Source organism: Natrix helvetica (assembly GCF_964273705.1).
Source record: "Natrix helvetica genome assembly, chromosome: 8".
Taxonomy (NCBI): Eukaryota; Metazoa; Chordata; class Lepidosauria; order Squamata; family Natricidae; genus Natrix; species Natrix helvetica.
Genome location: NC_138559.1, coordinates 20988763 through 21003384, shown reverse-complemented (window position 1 = coordinate 21003384; position 14622 = coordinate 20988763). Strand labels below are relative to the sequence as shown.

General features: G+C 43.0%; 2 protein-coding genes across 2 annotated transcripts in view; both read left to right on the top strand.

The window, feature by feature from the left end:
- ADAMTS8 (ADAM metallopeptidase with thrombospondin type 1 motif 8) overlaps nt 1-14622 on the top strand; it is a 489092-nt gene that overhangs the window by 74177 nt on the left and 400293 nt on the right. The window lies entirely within an intron of this gene.
- Nucleotides 1-14622, top strand: part of SNX19 (sorting nexin 19) — a 395229-nt gene that overhangs the window by 332494 nt on the left and 48113 nt on the right. The window lies entirely within an intron of this gene.

Below are 14622 nucleotides of genomic sequence, written 5' to 3'. Positions count from 1 at the left end.
AACCTTGACAACTTTTAAGATGTGCAAACGTCAACTCCCAGAATTCCCCAGCCAGCATGTTGTTGCCAAGGTTGAGAAACACTGAACTCCTAACTGGGCAAGTTTTCAGGGTGAATAGAAAGAGAAATTGCATATATAAGATAGAGCTTCAAAAGCAAATACGTTTTCTGCTTCCTCTACAGATGGTTTGAAATCCTTTCATAGAGTTCTTGGAATCAAGGACTCTGTCTGAATTGTCAAGTTATTCAAATTAGCATGTCTTTAGGGTGCCAGCCCTCTTTACCTGTAACCTACAGTCACAAAGAGCCACTTTGATGTCGTGGCTGAAACACCAGAGGTTAGAAGCACAGAGACCATTGTCAGATTTTGTTGCAGAGAAATCAAATCCAGAAAGCGCACACAGAAAACTGATTCAGCTGGATTCATTAACTTCTTTATATACATAAGAATAGATGAATAAATGTACAATACCAACAGGTGGTTCTTCTAAAGAAACGCAAGGCAGGCGAGTTACAGGCAAACACAAGCAGTTTGCTTCATTTCAGCAGGCAAGCCCAGCGAGACTGCTTGTTTACTTCTCAGAGCAGCAGAATGCTTAATTTTCTGTTTCAGTTCTCTGCACATACTCAGATCTGTTTAAGCTCCCATTGACTGATTTAGTTGCTATGCCTATTCATTGGCTGACCTTTTCCCATGTCTCTCCCAGTCATGAATATTCTAACAACCATGAGTTTTAGTTCAACTTCAGCATGAAGCTAACTGGATGACCTTGGGCCAGTCACTTTTTCTTAGCCCTGGGAAGGAAGCAATGACAACCATTTCTAAAAAAAAAACCTTGCTCAGAAATCTACAGGGTCTGGACCAGGCAGTGGCCAGGAGTCAGCATTAATTCAAAGGAATTGGAGGGGAAAAAATCAGTTACCTGAACTTGCTTGCTTCTGAGTAAGAATACACATAATTAAACTATGCAGCAATAGTTTTGTTCAGTCTCCTGTTACTCTTTTTGAGTAGTCATATCTCAGAATTTATCCTAAATGGGAAATCAAGTTTGTTTTATTTTTAAATTATCAGTTGAAAGCAAGAGTCAGTTTTATCTAGCAGTTAAGGCATCACCAGAAAGCAGGAAATTGGAAATTAACTCCCACTTTACGCATGAAAGCCGGCTGGGTGACTTGGGACCAATCACCAGGAGATGGTAAGTTCTAGTCCCACCTTAGGTATGAAAGCCAGCTGGGTGACTTTGGGCCAGTCCCTCCCTCTCAGCCCAAGCCATCTCACAGGTTTGTTTATTGTGGGGAGAAGAGGAGGAGAAAGGCATATTATATATGTTTGTTACCTTGAGTTATTCAAAACTCAAAAGTATTGGAGATGAAAATCAAACAAGTCCACATTTAGCCTTTCTAAGTGACCTCATCGTGGCAATATTTTTAACAGATTAACAGAATTGGAAGGGACCTTGTAGGTCATCTAGTCCAACCCCCTGCCTTCACCATTTCTGACAGATGACAGTCCAATCTCTTCTTGAAAGCTTCCAGTGATGAAGCTGCCACTACTTCTGAAGGCAACTTCTGTTCCATCGGTTGATGGTTCTCACTGCCGGGAAATTTCTCCTTATTTTTAGATTGAATCTCTTGATAACAGAATAACAGTTGGAAGGGACCTTGTAGTCCATCATCTAGTCCAACCCCCCACCCAAGCAGATCCTACAGCATTTTTGACGGATGGTAGCCCAATCTCTTCTTGAAAGCTTCCAGTGATGAATCTCCCACCACATCTGAAGGCAACTTCTGTTCCTCGGGTGGATTGCTCTCAATCACCGCCTTATCTTCAAACTGTTTATTAAATTTATTAAAGTATTTATTAAATAACTGCATTATCAGGCAATTGGCAAGAGGCTGTCTCACAGTGCAGGCCACTGTGCTAACTGCATGGACCTCACAGCCTTGTGGTGTATTGAGATTGAAGTGAAAATGATTTACCCAGGACTTCTGGTTCTCACTACTGTCAAAATGGGAGCTTTCGCCCAGTCCCAAGGGCCAGCATTGAAGCGTTTTGGCTCCAAACCAGTGACCCTTGGCTTCATTTAATTAGTCCAGATTTTAAACAGGCCGAATTTGGAAAGGCACTTCTGCAAACTGGTTGAGCCAGACCCTTTTGCTGCTGCTGCTGCTGCTGCTGCTGCTGCTTTCGTGAACTGCTCTGGACAAAGATGAGCTTGTTCTGTTCTGAGATTCCTGAGCCGCCTGTAAATCATCCCAGGGATACCTACCTCCCCCTGCCCCCCTCTCTCCCTCTCTTCCACCACCCCAAGATTTAATAACAAGTCCCGTATTCTGTGAGCCCATCGAAAGCACATGCCCTCCACGTGCAGCCAAGATGCTTGAAAGCTTGTCAACAAGAACAATCTTCAAACTTCAGCAGCTGATTTAGACAAGCACAAAAGCCCGCGCCAATCCCGGACATTAAAATGCTTTTAATTCCACAGAGAGAGAGAGAGAGACACACACACCTTCCAATAATTTGGCAAACCTCCCCCTAAGCATCACCTTCATCTAAACGTTTGCCTTTTATAGTCTTGGAGGAGACTCTTCGTGTGTCTCTCTCTCTCCTCGCTTTCCCCTCCTACCCCAGAGTGCAGGAATTGATCGCTGTCCAGCTGATTCCTTCTCCTTATCTCAGCTATTCGCAGTTGAGAAGAGTCGACCTGGGAAACATGCTCTTCTCCTGAGCTGGAGCCAACATGCATTTGTAAGAATGGCATGATGCAGCACACGCGTGAGAGACACGCGTTCCTGGTTCATGATTAGACTTGGAAAGAGAAACGTAACGTGGCAAAATCAGGAAGTGAAAGGCTGCCACTTGTGTATTAATAAAAGAATTGGTGTAAAAGAATCGGTTGAGCTAAAAGTTGACTTCCTGAAATCCAAGGATCTGGTTGAGAAGTCTTTTGCTATAACAAATGTGCCAGGCCTTGCCTTCTCTTTCCATTCACTTTCCCTATAGAGTAGCCAAGAGTTGGCTACCACGGCTCCTTTTTCCTTTAGACCAGATATTGGGAAAGTTATTTTTAACTAGCCGATAACCCGGCATTGCCCAGGTATTTATAAGGGGAAAACGTTCGGACCAAACATAATTTCTAATGTTGGATTTTCCCCCTTACCAGAGGGAGCTCCCTTGTGGAGTACTGTGAAGCCGTTACCATGGCAACTCCACAGTACAGTAGAAGCCATTTTACGGCAGTACAGGAGATGGCATGTAAAGGCACAACAGGCTGCATCTTAACAACACACACACCGAGGGGTGTTAAGGGTGTCTTACCCCCACAGTATTTTTCTCCAGAGAGTAAGTCATCTGTGTACCTAGTTTGGTTGAAATTGCTCAAGGCGTTCCAGAGTTCTGCTGGAACATACACACAGAGAGTATTTTGATGATAGATAGATAGATGATGATAGATAGATGATAGATAGATAGATAGATGATAGATAGATGATAGATAGATAGATAGATAGATGATAGATAGATAGATAGATAGATAGATAGATGATAGATAGATAGATAGATAGATGATGATGATGATAGATAGATAGATGATAGATGATAGATGATAGATGATAGATGATAGATGATAGATGATAGATGATAGATGATATATATATATATATATATATATATATATATATATATATATATATATATATATATATATATATATATATATATATATATATATATATATATATATATATATATATATATATATATATAAAGAGAGAGAGAGAGAGAGAGAGAGAGAGAGAGAGAGAGAGAGAGAGAGAAGATTATGAGTCCCTTACAATTCTGCTTCAGTCATTGAGATCCTAATATCAACCAGTTTTGGGCTGAGCACCACAGAACACAGATCTTGCTCCTGCTCCTCTCCAACCCAGCTTAGAAAGACCAAGCACTGATGGAGAAACACACCAGGAAAAAGAAAAGAAAAAAAACCTTGGATAAGATGTTTACCTCATCTGGGAAATTTGCACTGTACCCCAGGAGCTAATTTGGAGACTGTTTGCTCACCGAAGGATCACTGAAAATGGCAAGTATCCCTACATTTCTGATCAGGTGCCAAATGGAGAGCTGGCCTCTTCTTTCCAAGGCCGCCTCACCTTATGCCAAGGGTTTGAGCTGGATGAATAACTGTAGTTGTTTATAAAAGCCAGCAATCATGCTAATGGGCGATGCCAAATGAGTGCAGAATTGTGAGCAGTTGCAAAGATAGGCTCATGGCTGAACATCTCCACACCGGCATGCGCACGCACAGCTTCCTGACTTGCACACATTCTCAGACTCACTCTCTCTCTCTCTCTCTCTCTCTCTCTCTCTCTCTCTCTCTCTCTCTCTCTCTCTCTCTGAATTTCTCTGATTCACTTTCTCTTTCTCTCTCTCTGTCTTTGTCTTTGTCTGTGTCTCTATCACACACACACACATTCTCTTTCTTTGTCTCTCTTTGTCTTTCTCTGTCTCTGTCTCTTTCTGCGTGCATCTCTCTTTTTCTCTCTCTCTGTCTCTCACACACAAACACACATTCTGTCTTTCTCTGTTTCTCTTTGTCTTTCTCTGTCTCTTTCTGTGTGTATCTCTGTCTTTCTCACTGTCTCTGTGTCTTTCTTTGTCTTTCACTCTTTCTCTGTCTCTCTCCTTCTCTTTTTCTCTGTCTCTCTTTTTCTCTCTTTCTCTCTCTCTCTCTGTCTCTCCCTCCCTCCCCTCTCTTTCTCAATTTATTATTGCTGTCCAAGTGGAAACAACAGCTGGTCTGGGTTTACTCCTATACAGCAGAAAATTGAAAGGCAAAACCTGGAAAACACTTTCTGGCTGCAGCTAGACAGGAGGGAAAGTCTTTTGAATACGATGGTCCTAAATCTCCCAGCCAGATCTGCTCTGGGCCATGATAAAGATGATAAACATCAGCACAAGAGATGCTGAGCAGAGTGTTCAACCCTTCAGCCTGTTCTGTTTTTTTTTAAAAAAAAAAGATATGTGCAGAAGTGTTGACATGTCACAAACATACACACTGACCTCAGAGCTGTGGCCATGTCAGCCAAGGTCTAGTAGCGTTCTTATTTCATTTAGCAACTAAATTATGGTGCTACTCAAATCCCCACTTCCATGTTACTGCATCTGGCAGCTGTGCTATTCCTGTGTAGAACCAGCTGTGCCATTAGACAGAATGGGGCATTTCCCTCAAGGAGATAACAATAGCAACAGTGCTTAGACTTATATACTGCTTCACAGTGCTTTTGCAGCCCTCTTTAAGCGGTTTTACAGAGTCAGCCTTTTGCCCCCAACCACCTGGGTCCTCATTTTACCCACCTCGGAAGGATGGAAGGCTGAGTCAACCTGGAGTTGGTAAGAATCAAACTCCTGGCTGTGGGCAGAGTTAGCTTGCAATACTGCATTCTAGCCACTGGGTGGGAGGGAAGGAGGAAGGAAAGAAGGAAGGAAGGAAGGAAGAAGGAAGGAAGAAGGAAGGAAGAAGGAAGGAAGGAATAGCACTTAGACTTATATACTGCTTGATAGTGCTTTACAGCCCTCTCTAAGTGGTGTTATAGAGTCAGCCTCTTGCCCCCAACAATCTGTGTCCTCATTTGACCCACCTCAGAAGGATGGAAGGCAAAGTCAACCTTGAGCCTGATGAGATTCGATCTGCCAAATTGCAGATGCTCTGTGATGGAGAAGGAACAGGAGACGTAACCCTTCAGGTCTCTTCGCTATTTTTCCTGAACTTCAGGTACTCCGCCTTGCATCTTTCAAAAGAAGGTACTTCTCAACTGAAGATGCTGAGAAGGATTAAAGTAAGATTCAAGTAACAAAGAGAAGGACCAGGGATGACACGGCGGCAGTCTTCCATTATTTGAGAGTCTGCCCCAAAGATACTTTTTCAAAAGGCATCTGGACTTTTGTTTTTTCTTGAAGATGTTTCGCTTTTCCTCCAAGAAGCTTCTTCAATTCTGAATGGTCTGGATGAAGCAAGACATCTTCAAGGAAAAAGTCCACTTTCCATTTGAAAAAGCACCTTTGGGACAACTATGACCTGGATGATGGAGAATCTCCATAGACATTTTGAGAGACTGTCACAAAGAAGAGGGGACAACCTAGTCTCCAAAGCATCTGAAGGCAAGACAAGAAGTAATGGATGGAACCTCATCAAAGAGAGATCCAGCCTAGAGCGAAGGAGCAATTTCCAGATGATGAGAACCATTAATCAGGGGAATGGCTTACTTCAGAAGTTATGAGTGCTCCAACAATGGAGTCTATAGATATTCTCAGTCACCCAGGTCATGGTTGTCCCAGAGGTGCTTTTTCAGGAGGCAACTAGACCTTCTTGTTTTTTTTCTTTTGAAGACGTTTCGCTTCTCATCCAATAAACCTTTTTCAGCTCTGACAGGATAATGGGGAATGGAAGGATTTATATTCCTTGCAGACAGATGATAATCTGCATCCTTTTAGAGGGTTGTTGAAGCCCTTGGAGGTTTCTCTGTGTCCTCAGGGTCCAACATTTGAGGTTTTTAAGAAGAGATTAGGCAGTCATTTGTCTGCAATGGTATTACGTCTCCTGCTTGGGAAAGAGGGTTGATCTAGAAGATCTCCAAGGTGCATTCTAACTCTGTTATTCTGTATTCCTTTACCTCCAACAGCAAAATCCAAATGACTCCAACTTTTGGATTGTCTCATTTGGCAACTTCTATATCTGTGGAGTGCTTGGTGCTCTGGGCTTGGTTGTTTTCTTGTAGACGTTTCATTGTTCAACTAGATCACATCATCAATGTGCAGCACTGGTGGTATTACCTAGCTGGGAAATGAAATATCTGCAAGAAAACAATAACGCTCAAGAGAGAACCAGGGACAAATCTCTTCTATTGGAACGTCTATATCGAAGAGCCCATCTTCATGTCAGTGAAAGCTCCTCTACTCATCCAAAGTTAAATCCCACAAATAAAATACATTTAGATGAAGGTACAGGTCCCCCTTGCACATATGTGCTAGTTATTCCTGACTCTAGGGGCTGGTGCTCATCTCCGTTTCAAAGCTGAAGAGCCAGCGCTGTCTGAAGACATCTCCGTGGTCATGTGGCCGGCATGACTAAATGCCGAAGGTGCACGGAGCATTGTTACCTTCCCACCAAAGGTGGTTCCTACTTTTCTACTTGCATTTTTACATGCTTTCGAACTGCTAGGTTGGCAGAAGCTGGGACAAGTAACGGGAGCCCTCTGGTCTGCAGGAAAACATATCTCCACGGACAGGTTCCTGGTGCTCAAAATAATACAAAGAGAAATCTCAATGCAAGGTGAATGAATGAAGCACTTAGAGAACACTGTCCTAGGTTTGTTACCTCCACCAAACACACAAATAAGAGTCTGGACACCCACCCGCCTCCTTGTTATTATGTTATCTCCCCAGTTTTGGCCCCCACCACTCCCTTCTCTCAAATTACAGGGTGGGCTGCTTTGTCTGGGATTTTTTGGGTTCTGCTTCCTTGTCAGCAGATGCTCACTGGCAGCCTGGTGCCAAAACACCCTCCCCGTGGCTATTAAAACCATCTGCTCACTCCAGATGTTCTGTCCTCTCATGGTTTGTTGAAATCTCCAGAAAGCAACCTCTCTCTTCTGGACAAGTTGGATGCTGATTGGAGCCCCTGCCCGAGAAAAAGAGAAACAGGGGAAGAACAAATCTGATCCACAATGCACAAAGTTGAAAAATGGCTCTAGCAAGGACTAGAGAAAAATGAAGAGCCCAGAAGGGAAGGGAAGCTCTCCCTTCCTATCTCCCTCTGCAGCTTTGTTTCTCACAAGTATTTTGGCAGAAGCACAGCACTTTTCCCGAATCTCTTGGCTCAAATGCAAGACTGAACAGCTGAGGTGCCTAACAACTCAATCCTCAGCAAGCCACTGGATGCTAAATAGAAGAGAAGAGAAGAGATATTGGAATGTAGAATAGAATAGAATAGAATAGAATAGAATAGAATAGAATAGAATAGAATAGAATAGAATAGGATAGGATAGAATAGGATAGGATATTGGAATGTAGAATAGAATAGATTAGATATTGGAATGTAGAATAGAATAGAATAGAATAGAATAGAATAGAATAGAATAGAATAGAATTCTTTATTGGCCAAGTGTGTCTTTGACAAGGAATTTGTCTTTGGTACTTATGTTCTTAGTGTACATAAAAGAAAAGATACATTTGTCAAGAATCATAAGGTCCAACATTTAATGATAGTCATAGGGTGCAAATAAGACACCAGTACACCCATACCGGGGCGTACCATCCGGAACCCACCACTGGCTTTCGGCTAGAACAGGTGGAGGAGAAAGGATGCCACTCTAGGAGGAGACTCTATGGTCGGGAAACCGAACTTCCGGTCAGCTCCAGAACTGAATGGGGGGATTCTGATTAGGACCTTTGTGGCTCTTTGAGTGTTTAAGGTTGCCGACCCCTGTCCTTCAGTGACGAACTCAACTTGTTTTAACTGAGTTGAGATTGCCTTCAAAGTGCCTCCCCGTTTACTCCCCCCAAATCATTCAAACTAGAGAGGTTTGGCTAAAAACGGATGAATCAAGCATATGCTATTTGACACAGCACGGTAACTCTTGTTTTGGGTGGTCTTTGACAGGAGGAGAGAGGGTACTTAGCAAGAGAGAGAGAGGAAAAGGAACCAAGTTAATTTGTCTCTTTGCTTTTGCAGAGCTTAGAATGATCATGCTTGCAAATTGATTCCCTTTTGGCTTCGCTGGCTAGGGTTCACGTGGGGCAATCTCCCAGACATCTGGAGGTCACCGGGGGGGGAGGGGAGGTTGGAGTCCGTCACCAAGCTGTCCACTGTCTCGCATCCAACTTCCAGCCCAGCAGCCATTCCCACCATCCTTCAAAATGTGATTATAAGGATCATTTAGGCTTTACACAGCTTGGTTTGGATTTGCCAGCATTCCTGTGAACAAGTGTCCAGGGATAACATCTGACCATTGGCTGCCATTTGCCAGTTTATTCTTGCTGGAAGTCAGCTGCCCAACAGCAGGGCTGGCCATGAGGTGACCGGTCCCAAGGAACACACAAGGATCTCTCCTTTTTTTACACCCCTAGCTCTGGACTAGCGTCCTCTGTCAAAGCCACCAAATTTAATTAGACAGAGAAAAGGCCGAGGCATTTTCGGTGTAAGCGTTTAAATGTCATTCTCCCTCATGAAAGTCTGTAAAGATTTTCAGCCATTCAGTCCCACAGGTCCTTTTTCAGGAGCCACTTTTTGTCATGACGTTGTGGTTCTCCTTTGCAGGCCCTTCCTCACAATAAACAACGGGCAGTAGAGTGTGGTCCAGAGCAGCAGTCACCAATTGGTGGCCCGTGAGAAAGTTTTGGTGGTCCACAGAAAAATTATTTGCATTTTTTATATTGCACTAAATCAGGAGTCCTCAAACTACGTCCCCTGGGAATGAATGTTTGTGTTGCTGCAGAGAGCCTCTCCCTTTGGGGTCTTTTTTGTGCAGGTTGGCGGGGTGGAAGGCAGGAATTCTGACTTGGGATCTGCTTTAGCCTCCTGGTGAGGAGCTTTGGGCAAAGGTTGGAGGGAAGTGCCTCTGGTGGCTAAGAGCCGGAGGGCCTCGTTCCAGTGGGACAGCACCATGGTCTGGAACTGGCTAACCATCTCATCCCGCTGAGCCTCCAGGCACCGGTACCTGGCCTTGCACTCCCGCAAGTATTCCCTCTGCTTGGAAAGTCTATGCTCCTAGTCCTCAGTAAGGTGCTTCTGCTGAGCCTCCTTCTCGGTCAGATCCAATTTGAACTGAGCTGTTTTGCCAACTCTTTCTCATAGTGGCTGCTTAGCTCCAACAACTGCTTCCTGTTGGGGCCCTAAGGAGCCCAGGAAGGCAGGCAAGGAGTGGCTGGCAGGGGAGGGGTGAGTAGAGGCCGGCAAGGCACCCTTCGATGTGAATGACATCGAGTTGGCCATGCCCACCCAGTCACATGACCATCTAGCCACGCTCAGCCAGCCAGTCATTAGGCAGATGTGGTCTGCGGGATTTAAAATTATGAATTTAGTGTTTTCCTGAGGTCCAAAAGATTGGAGACTCCTGGTCCAGAGGGAACTGTGACCTGAAATCTCCCAAACTGAATGAAACATCTTTTTTTTAAACCAACAACACAACAACAACCACAAAGATTTGTGAGGGATCTGCAAGGCACCATGCCAAGCAAGGACAACTATGATCTGAAGCGAACCACTGTGGCTATCTATTAGTTTACATGCCCAGAAAATGACCCCTCACTTAGACAGCGCAATTACAATATTGTTGAGTCTCAACAAGCTAAGGGGATTAAAATATTACTTCCCCCTTTTCTTTTCTCTTTACGCAAAGAGAGAGAAAGCTGTAATGAAAATCTCTCTCACCCTGCAATCCATCAATTCAGTCTGTTTCCCACATTTCAAACCATTACATCACAAACACAGTAGGTTTTGGGTTTCAAGCTCAGAGGACCGCAGAGAGAGACCATCTGGCAAACCTCACCGTCAGTAACAATGGCTAGTTTCTAAGCAGGTCTTCCTGACCTTTTCAGAGGTCTGGGCCTGCTTAGCTATCTTGAGAACCTGATGCAAAATGGAGGGTGAAGTGAGTTGCTCGTCCAGCAAACAGCTGCCCTAGGGAAGAGAGGCAGTTGGGATAATGGTTTCAGATCCGGGTTAATGTCAGGGTTCCAAATAGCATCCAAAATTAAATCAGAGTCTGAGGCAAAGCATTCTCAAAGTTCCCATTTATTAAGAGAGCCACGTTGGCACATCTGGGAAAACCCGAAACTGAAAGCCTCCTGGTTTTCCCACCTAGCTGAAAGTTCAAGATCTTGCCCCCACATCCACAAGTCCATCCCATGGTCCAATCTTCCACTGCCATGCTGGCAGCTTCCATCTATCCAGTTCCAGTCAGGTGCAGAGGTGCAAAAACAAAGGATGACCTTGGCTTTTTAGAAAGAATTTTGTTATGGCTACATATCATCTAACTTCGTACAATCCCCCCCCTCCCATTTTCCCACCATAGAAAATGCATAGTAGAATAATAGAAAGTGTGGCAGGCCAAAGATCCAAAAGAAAAGATGGCTGCAGGCCGGACAAATGGATTATTTCCTCTCTGGTGCTCTTTGAGCTTAGTGGGGTTTTTTTTTTAAAAAAAAAAACCTTTCATTATCCAAACAAGATAACATCATCAGTTAGCACTGATCAATTAGCACCTAGCACTAGAGATGAGGAATTCTGGGAGTTGAAGTACACAGGTCTTAAAGATGCCAAGATTGGATGTCTTAGACCCACACATTAGCCCAATCCAGATGCTTTCCAAACGTGATAATTTGAGGCCATCCTAGCTGCGGATGATGGGACACAGTGGCTCAGTGGCTTAGACGCTGAGCTTGTTGATCAGAAAGTTTGGCAGTTCGACGGTTCGAATCCCTAGCGCCACATAACGGAGTGAGCTCCCGTTTTTGTCCCAGCTTCTGCCAACCTAGCAGTTCAAAAGCATGTAAAAATGCAAGTAGAAAAATAGGAACCACCTTTGGTGGGAAGGAAACAGCATTCTGTGCGCCTTCGGTGTTTAGTCATGCCAGTCACATGACCACAGAGACATCTTCAGACAGCGCTGGCTCTTCGGCTTTGAAATGGAGATGAGCACCGCCCCCTAGAGTAGGGAAGAACTAGCACATATGTGCAAGGGGGACTTTTACCTTTTCGCTGGGGAAGTGTTAGCCCAATTCTGGGACACTCCTTTCCCCAAGGCAAGCCATCCTTTCAGCACTCTCCCAACTTCCCTGTTGTCTACATAGTCCCAAAACACCACACACCTTCCATTTTTCTGTTATTGCATGTTAGGCCTTTCCCTGAGTGTGAGCAACTGATCGCCTGCTTCCAGCTTCCAGTTAATGAAAGGAAAGGGCTGGTTTTGTTCTCCCATCTCACCCCCATCATTTTTTAAGTGTTAAAAAAAATTCTAGCAACTGAAATGTGAAAAATGAAACAGCCCTCCATCAGCTTCCTCAGGCACAAAGCCAGAACAACTTGCCAGAGTCCGCATGGGTTTGAGAATTAATGAAAATTAATGTCTTCTGCATATTAAACCCAAAAACTATTTTCTCTCTCTCTCTCTCTTTCTTTCTTTCTTTTTTTCTTTCTTTCTTTCTTTCTCTTTCTTTCTGTCTCTCTCTTTTTCTTTCTTTCTCTCTCTTTTTCTTTCTCTCTCTTTTTTCTTTCTCTCTTTCTGTCTCTCCCTCCCTCCCTCCCTTCTTTTTTTCTTTCTTTCTTTCTTTCTTCCTTCTGGCAGGACACGTGCCAACTTGGTGATTTCATCGCCAGGGCAGGCTGTGTCAAACTGGTGGGATTAAAACATACAGGAAATCAATCTTGGAATGCAGTCAGACATAAAATAAGAGAACGCAGCGGCACAAAACCAAGAATCAATTGCAATTAAGAATGGCAGACCTTTAGAACTTCAGGGGTTAGAAGACGGCCACCTTTCAAACAATCACATTTCCCTGTGTCTCAGATAACACGCTTTCTGTCCCCTCTTCTTCGGTGTGATACTCGAAACAATTTAATCCTTGTTTTTCTAGACTCGTTCCAGTGAACATACTTGTCTTGGCAAGATAGTGTCTCCATGCTCAAAGCCAAAAAAAACATCTGATTTGTAACTTGGGTTTATATATATGCCACCTCTTTCTACTCCATAAGGACCTTGAAAATGTACAATTTTGTTCAATTCGTTCTACATGAAAAGGAAAGCACCCTTTCTTGTTTCTTTCACTACAGTACAAGGAATAATGCCATTCTGGCAAAGATCTAAAGTAGGGGTCTCCAACCTTGGCAACTTTAAGACTTGTAGACTTCAACTCCCAGAATTCCTCAGTCAGCTTTGCTTTGCTGGCTGGGGAATTCTGGGAGTTAATGTCTACAAGTCTAAAAATTGCCAAGGTTGGAGACCCCTGATCTAAAGCATCTGTTGCAGCTTTCTCCAAGTTGGTGCCTACCTCAATGTATCCGATACTACATTCCAGAATTCCCAACCAGAAAGGAAGTTAATTTCAGCACAGGTTGGGAAGGATTGATCTAAATTCTAAATTTAGATAGCTTCTGTAAAGCTATCGGTGTCTATGAAGATTCTCAGTCATCCAGGTCATGGTTGTCCTTAAAGGTGATTTTTCAAAGAGCAACTGGACCAGAAAGTCCACTTTGCCTCTTGAAAAAGTATTTTAGGACTATCAACTTGTCCAAATTTAGGACTATCAAGCTGTCCAAATTTACCTAACATAAACCAGTTCATGTAATAATAGACCCTCAAAAGCAAGGAATTTTTCACCCAGATAAATAACCCTTCCACAGTCACTTGCTAGAATGAAAGCAATGAGGTATCTTGGAAAATTGAGAGCCTTTTAATCAAAGAGTTTGGAAGAAGAATTTCTCCTTTTTGCATCCTTTCTTGTAAATCACTCTCAACTATTCTGGAAGGAAAACTATAGCCATATAATAAAGAAACCGGTACAAACTAAATTGACATTATTTTGGAACTCTTCGAAGGTCCCTGAGTCAACTTATGACATTTCCTGTTAAAAGGATCGCATATCTGATGGATAGGAAGGACCTTGAAAACAGGTGTGTGTGTTTTTTTAATTTCCCCAAAACTTGGTGTCAATCACAATATGGACAACCCAGATAAATTAGGCAAATAGACTGAGAAGGATGTTAAATCTGTTTCCTTAGAATTCTGTCACTTTAAACCATTTTTATTTTGCAAGGCTTAAAATTTGACTTTGCCTGGGGCTATTAGCTATGTTTTATTGATAATTCCAGAAAAGAGGATTGAGGGTTGTTGGGGTTTTTTTTTTAAATTTTTTCCCCCAGACAAAATCAGTTGGCCAATTCATGTACGTACAAACCAAGCTCTTCCATGCTCTTTCATTTATGGCTTTAAAAGTGTGGAATAACCATTCACATAAGGACATCACAAAAACTCAAATAGAAAGCCCAAGGGCAAGTAATTCTACCAGAAACAATTAAGTGAAGGAGACAAAATAAAGCAGAACCAGGTTCTGCAAAATCAGAAGCATATGAAATGACGCACCTACTCCAACAAAAATTCGGAGCTCTTCCAAACTGCTAAAATATTGCTTTAAAAGAAGTTATTTTAAATGATCACGGTACATAAGTTCAGTTCAGGCTCCATCAAAAGACGACTGGCCTGGATGGAGATTAAAAATTAATCTCACAACCATCTTGATGGTCCATGCTAAGGATCATCCATCAAGCTTTGCTGCTCTAGATTAGGCTTACAATAACTTTATTGTCACTTTGAATGTACGCTACTTGCCATTAAAATGAAATTTCATTGCATAAAGCTCTCAAAGGGTCACCACCTCCAATATACACTGCATAAACATGACAAAATAAATGAATACAAAATTATGCATATACCCACATATGTTATATGTCACAGTCTGGTCCAGATGTAAACATGTACATGGCGAGAAAAACAAAATCTTGCAAGTTTGCCAGACGGATGGCATAGGGAACAAAGCTGTTACAGAATCTGGTACTCCTCGTGCAGACTG